This window comes from Protopterus annectens, chromosome 2.part1, assembly GCF_019279795.1.
Source record: "Protopterus annectens isolate FY-2018-M chromosome 2.part1, PAN1.0, whole genome shotgun sequence".
In the NCBI taxonomy this organism is placed as follows: Eukaryota; Metazoa; Chordata; order Ceratodontiformes; family Protopteridae; genus Protopterus; species Protopterus annectens.
Window position 1 is genome coordinate 745,619,898 of NC_056729.1, and position 7,715 is coordinate 745,627,612.

Sequence of the window (7,715 nt, forward strand, 5' to 3'; positions counted from 1 at the left end):
ACTCCCTTGTGACCCAGGGGAGGTTCCCTTTGACCTATTAACAGCACTGGGTATCCCTTTCCTGTGCAGTGATGCCCCGTTTGCTAGGTAGAGGTCTCCCTTTTTCCCCAACTCATCTGCTGTATTACATTCTATATCTCCCAACCAGATTCTCATGTCCTCAGGCAAAGTGCTATAGGCTTGTTCCCTCACCAAAAGGTTTACTGCCCCTTCAAAAGTGGTGACCTGACACCCATGCACCCATCTATGAAAATAAGTGCTTAACTCAGCAGTATATTCACACACACTTTCATCTGCCATGTATCTATGCTCATGAAACTTTTTTCTGTAAGCTTCAGGTGTTAACTTAAAACACTCTAATAAACACTTTTTAACAGTAGTATAATTTAAGCAATCAGTATCAGACCATTTAGAAACAGCAATTACAGCTTTACCATGGAGTAAGGGGGTCAGGAACCCTACCCAGAACCCTTGATCAACATTATACTGTTTACAGACCCTTTCAAACATATGAATAAAACTATCAAAATTATGACTCGTAAATTGTGGAAGAAATTTACTGACCTTTATTGCTTCTGGGGTTTGGTTATTCCCTTCCCCATTAACTCCATAACCCTGGTGAAGGGTCAGCATCTCCTTTTCATGTTGCTTCTGCCTCTCATTTTCTTCAGCTTCCAGATGTCTCAGTGTCTCTGCTGCTTCTAATGCCATTTGTTTCTCCTGCTACAGTCTCTCTGATGATGTTAATTCCAAATGTTTGGCCTCCAGCTCAAATTTCTTTAACTCCAGATGGATTTTTAAGTCCTCTGAGGCAAAGTTGAACTGTCCATTTTCTGAGAGTTGCACATCCCCAAGGCAAGTCTGGTTGCCCTTCTGGTTGCTGGTCTGTGATGCAGCTGTGGCTAAGACTGCAATCACTTCTGCTTTAGTCAGGTTGGCATGCACCAATCATTTGTCTTAGCACATCTCAGCCAACTGGTTCCTTGTCAGCTTGCCATACTCCTCTGCTGACATTCTTGCCTGCTGTCCCTGACTAATTAAGCTAACAAAGTAAATTTCCACAGGATGTCCTCTCATGCATAATCTGTCAAACAACATCTCAGTCAGCTTTATTCTGTGACTAACATGTAGTTAACTGTTCTTCCCTGCTAACCATAGTCTTAACTAGACTATTTTTTCTGATGAAATGCATGCATGCTGTTATAATGCAAAAGAGAATCGCTGGCTGAATTTTAAAACTAATACTAACATCCAATTGAATTTCATTCTTATATACCAAAGTATCCAAAAATGTGATCAAACCAACTATTTTGTATTTTAACTCATAAAATGCAAGAATTTGGTGGTTGAATTCATATAATCTATAAAGTTATTTAACTCATTACTGTCACCTCCCCATATGGGAAAAATGCCATTAGTAAAGCTAATGTAAAACTTTACCTTCTTGAATAGGGAAACGTTGCACAGATACTCTTTTTCCCAGTATCCTATAACTAAATTAGAAAAAATGGAGGTCATGGGGGTACCCAATGTCACCCCACATATTTATTGAAAGTATTTATCTTTAAAAAGCAAAAAGTTATACTACAAGATATGACCACTACATTTTTCCAAAAAATTTGATATCAACTACTATATAATCATGTCATTGAAAAAGCCTAAATCATGCAGTGTCACAGTAACTAAAATATCTTGTTTAACGGTAACACCAGTGAGCTTATCCTTAAAAATCAAAGGATTCTTTAATGAAAGAAGGGCAACTAAAAACATTCTGTTTTAATCCTAAATCAACAAACATGGACAACAACTCAAGTTTTGAACCTCTTACAGAAACAGTTGAACATAAAGGGGATTCTCTTCATACCTGTGGATTTTAGGTATCCAGAAAATCACACCAGTAATGGAATCTTCTACCCTAAAAATGTCATGCATGTTTAGAGAAGGTCTACCTTCTATTAAAGACTTGTAAAGCCGACTAACAACAAGTTTGTAGGCTTTTTTAATCTCAATTTGTTGGAATCTTTGTACAGAAGTTTTAAATTCAACAATCTAGTTAATCTTTTGATAAAATTCTGTTGGACAAATTAACATTTTTTTATATTACAAGGTTTAGCTACTGCTTTCTGCCATGATGTCTCTCAGGTTAAGCTGGATGACAATCCATGTGATTCCTAGCATCCTGAACAAACTTGTGACCACATTCTCAGATAATTGTCACCTTTCTGATAAATACCCACAACCTGCTGTCTGTTGTGTTTGCAGGCTACATTCTTCTTGGAAAAACCCTGACCATTTGATGAAACATGGCTGGTGGAATGCAGTATTCATCTCTTCTATCTGCAGTGGACATCTTGGCTGATGGATGCTGTATGTAATGATCAGGGTTAAAAATATTTCCCATACTGTGGTTGTTCATTGGCTGCTGCTGTCAGTTCTCCTTCTGTCAGTGTAACTTGGCATATGTTGTTGTCTTAATAAACAATGCCATTTTTGGATAATCTTGTCTGTCCCAATTGAATTTCTCATTGTTTCTTTTTCCTTGTACTGCACCTTTTAAAGAAAAAACATGTGTTTTCCAACTTCTACTGTTGAAGCTGCCAAAATAGTTTATCACACATAATGTCAAGTTCCTTATGTATTTTCCATTTAAGTTGTTCATTTCTTCTGAGAAGAAGCTTAACATATTCAAGAACTATTTGTTCACTGATGTCATTCATTGCCTTAGTAAAACCATATGGATATGAACCACTAATGGGGATCTTAGCAACTCTGAACTTTCTCAGCACGCATCCAGCTGCCAAACATACCCTAAAAAAGCACAGCTCCATTGTAATTTTTTGTATTTAATTAGCAGATTTTCCAAATTTCAAACTAATTCTCTTTGTTGAAAAAATCTTGATGGAACCATAACTACTATTAATGTCATCAAAAAAGACATTGACCCAAAAGCAGGCTCAAGTTCAATCTCCTTAAAAACAGTACCGCTGTTGAAAATATTTGAAGCTACCATAGTTAGAGATATAAAAACTGCAGGTGTGTTGACTGTTGCAATGGATAAATAAAGTTGTCACATTGTTTTACCATGGAAGAAAATACCACCCGATATCTTCCCTGGAATGAACATTGCCGTATTTCATTGTATAAACTGATAATCCCATATAAGGAACCTCTGGGTCTTCAGTATACTGAGAAGAATTCCATGATATCTTAAAAAAGCTCACTAATAACCAAATAAAGAAACAAACAAAACACTGATTCACCAGAAGAAACCAAAAGAAAATATAATGTAATAATAATGTAATTTAATATGTATGGTAAGCATTTTCATCTCATAATACAAGTTACTGCAGGGCAAAATATTTTATCAGGAAAAAACAAATACATGCTGAAGGTGAATTTAAAATCCACACTCTAATCAGTTAAATCACGTGACCAAATTTATTCTTTAACTTCTTTTGGTGACACACATTTCAAAGACAAGAATCTAACTTTATCTTTCAAATATACTCTAAATAACCACTGTAATCCTCTCTGGTGTCCCACCTTACACTTTCAATAGCATCATCAAATACACCAAGGGAACCATACAGAAAAGGTTAGACTTTTTGGGTGCTGGTGAATTAAGACAGTTCTAAATCAGCTTCACTGAAAATATCCTTGGGTCACTCTACAAATTGAGGAATAGCAGATGGTTCAAGCTGACAAATGACAAATCTTTATGTAAAGGAGCTGTTCAATGACCCATGTAAAATAGTCTTTCAAATTTCAGTTTCCTCAGTAAGTACAGTTTCTGGACAGGAACCAGATTATGTAGATTCCTTGTCATTGGAAACTGTGTCATAAATGGCAAGGTGAAAAAAAAAACAATACAAGTAAGATAAATTGTTTTGGCTCTCCTCAGTCTCAGATGACAGAGGAAAAGAGACAGCTCTCAAACACAGAATTATGTGTCTCTCTGAGGGCTAAGTTTTACCTTTTAAAGAATAAGCTACACTTTCCAAAAAGTCAACATACTCCTATACATGCAGCAAAAGGAGAAGATGAAGGCAGTTGGAGGACCAGCTTGTGATCTCTGGACATCTGCTCCTTGGATAATCACTTAGTTTAGAAATAGGCATCTGCCTTACCAACATCTAGCCCTCATCACTATAGCCATAATCTGTAGAGTAAACTGCAGATTAACCTGATAATATCCAGGGGTAGAGTTCAGTAAAATATAATAATATGACCTATCCTGGATGACTAAGGGTTAACTTTTGATGGGGATATTTTGCAAAAAGCTAGGAGTTCCAGTATCAGGTACAATCATAGTGTTCATAACATGTGCTGAACAGCTGGTGCAGGACTGCCTCTCTTCCTAAAATTCCTTCTAAACATTTAGTGATAGGGAAAAAGAACAATGGAAAAAAGGGAATGTTATTCTCCGCTGTAGGTGGATGACCTTCTAGTCTGACAAATACACAGAGGGAAGTTTTGCTTAGTGAAGAAGGCCTTCTAGTAACTTGACACCTGACTCTGAAGGCTCCAAGATTTTTTATTTTTTAACTTTGCCTGAAGACCATCTTTGCTGTTGGTTTTCCTAGTCAGGTATTCTGAATTCTCTTGTTTTTCACCAAAAATATAATTTTACTCACTTTTCTGAAAACTTTAGCAAAACTCTCAAAACGTAAATAAAACTCACTCACGTTAATAAAGACACTCAAAAAATATTATTCTTTACAATAGTATGAAGGATGTAGGCCAAAATAGCTGTATCAAGTTCTTGTCTAAATTTACTTTTGAGTGGTTTATAGTCTAGCAAGAAATATGGGGGAAATGTCTTTGTAAAATATTACTTTCCTAGTTGAATTTCTTAGAGTAACAAGATTTTATAGCTCAGGTATTATACGGAGTTGGGTGGCATGCTATAATTTGAACCTTTTTAGTAGTGGGTTAATTTCACCAAGAATTCTTAGAATGGGGCACTGAAATATGTAGCTGTCTCACATAATGAGGGCAATTTGTTTCCACCAGACAGCATTTGCAATCAGTAAGATATAAATGTCAAACACAATGTGTTCAAGAACAGTCTTTATTATGAGCATTGGACATTTTCTGCATTGTGTTTACATTATATTTTCAGCTTGCAAAGGTAGACAAGTGTTGATTTTAGCTACCTGCCCAGAAATGTGATAGGTTTAACTATGAAACATTGAAGAACCCTTTTCAGCTCCCCATTTATCAAAAATTAAATAGAGAATATAGCGAGGTGCAAAACCCCCACAAAGCATATTTTTGCTGAGGGAAAAGCCCCTACTGTAACACACATGTGGGTATAGTGGTTAATATAACACAGAAACCGTCTGAGTCACCAAGCCATTCAGGTTTTGGAGAAAGGTCTAACGTTTATTCCTTCGATAAAGTCGGATTTGAACGAGTTTGTAAATGACATCAAACTTTTTGCAAGGTATGTTACTCTAAAGACTATTTTTAACAATGTCAATCAGCCCTTTTTGCCCACATTGAAAAAACCCAGTACATTTGTACCCATCAACCATTCCACTGTGGATTTGTTTATTCGCATGTGTGAAAATGAGGTTGCAAAATTGAGGGGGAAAACCAAAGAAGGTGGTCTTTTTCATAACTTGACCAGTGAGGAAAGAAAAGCTTTATCTGAACTGAAATAAAGGGACGATCTGGTCATCAAACCTGATGATAAAGGAGGAGCCATTGTAGTTATGGAGACTACCTTGAAGAGAAACAAGATGCATGATCTGCTCAACAACTTGGGAACCTAGAAAATTATAAATAGTAGTACAGTTGACAGGATGATCAGAAATGTACAGAATACTCTGAATGACTTGCTTTTAAAAAGATGTATCACCAAAGAATTGTTTGATTTCTTCGAGGTAACTCATCCTCCCATTCCAGCTATAATTGGCCTGCCAAAGATACACAACAATTCTGCCAGCCCTCCACTATGACCCATTGTTGCAGGGAGAGGGTGGGTAACGGAGCCCCTGTGTATGTACGTTGAGAAAGAACTGAAAAAATGTATACCTGAAGCAAAAACAGTTTTGAAAGACTCAGGTACCTTCTTGAAAGATTTCTCCAGGAAAATGCAAGACATGGAAAATGGGGCTAACCTGCTATTAGTTACAATAGACGTAAATAATTTATTTACAGTCATACCGCATTCTTATGGGATTGAAGCAGTCAGAGATTTTTTAACCCCATTGGGATTGTACCCTAACCTGATATGTTTCCTACTCGAACTAGTCTTGGAGAACAATGTGTTCTCATATGGCAGTACTTATTATTGGCAAGTATGGGGTGTAGCCACAGGGACCCCATGTGCCAATAGTTATTCAAACATAGTATTGGCACAATGGGAATCAACGCATGTTTTTTGGGTTAAGAACCCTTGGATTACCAATATTGTTTATTATGGATGTTTGTGGATGATATTTTTATTCTCTGAAATGGGAATGAAGTTCAGCTCAAATCTTTCTCTGAGTACCTTGAAACCACTGCAGAATTTTTGAAATTTACACCTCAGTACTCTAGGGATGAAATAGACTTTCTAGACATATGCCTACATTTAGATCAAATTGATGGAATAAGTACAAGTGTCCATAGGAAAAGCACTTGGAAGAACCATGTTTTGCATGGGAGCAGTATGCATCCTGGATTTGTCCACAGGAACATCTATGAGAATCTGCTGATACGGATCTCCAGGTTATGTACAGATGATCATACATTCCAGAAGAAATGCAGGCAACTAGAAGTAAATCTATCCAACAGTGACTACAGCAGAGATGACCTGACAGCTAAAATCCATCCGGAAACCTTAAGATGAACGAAAGGACATTCCTATTTCTCTAGGTGTAGTACTGACCCTGTGACATTGAATACATGACAAGATACAAGGCATTTTGAAGGAAATAATCTGAATTGTGTTCTCACCTTCAGCACTGACCATCAAAAGGTATGTGGTGTCTTTAAAAGGTTCTGGCCTATCTTGACTGAAGATGACAAAATAAAAAGCATCGTAGGAGAAAGACCGAGGTTTACATTCAAAAACAAGAAAAATATCAAAAGACTTCTTTGTAATAAAGATGGTTTTCCTCAGCAAAACGAACATTTTGAGACAAAGTACTCACAAATGCAAAAGATGTAAAGCCTGCCAATTCATAAATAATAGTAACACTTTTATCCATCCAGTTACAGGCAAGAGCTATATATTTAATGTCAAAGCCACTTGCAACAGTGAACATCTTATATATCTAGCATGCTGTAACCTTTGCCCTTGTTTCTACATAGACAAAACTGATCAACACTTAAAAGACAGGGTTTTACGTCATTTACGAGATATTCGACAGAAAGATATGAAAAATGCACTAGCATCTCACATTAACTCAAACCCAACCCATTACTTTAGCTTTAAAGCTATAGAATGTGTGCCAATAGGACATAGAGCTGAAGATGTTCACAACAACATGGAGATTTCTGAAATTGGGTGGATAAACAATTTAAGAGCCAACTGACCCACAGGCTTAAATGCCACAGTTCATTTGAAACTTATTCTGAAGCAGAAACGTCTTTCTATTGGCTAAAAATGGAGGCTTGCTTACCTCCAGGCAAGTGATTGACAGTCTGTGGTAGGAGGAACTAATAATGAAGGAATTAACCTGATTGGTGAATCTTTGTTTAAGGATGTGGAATGAAGCACATGA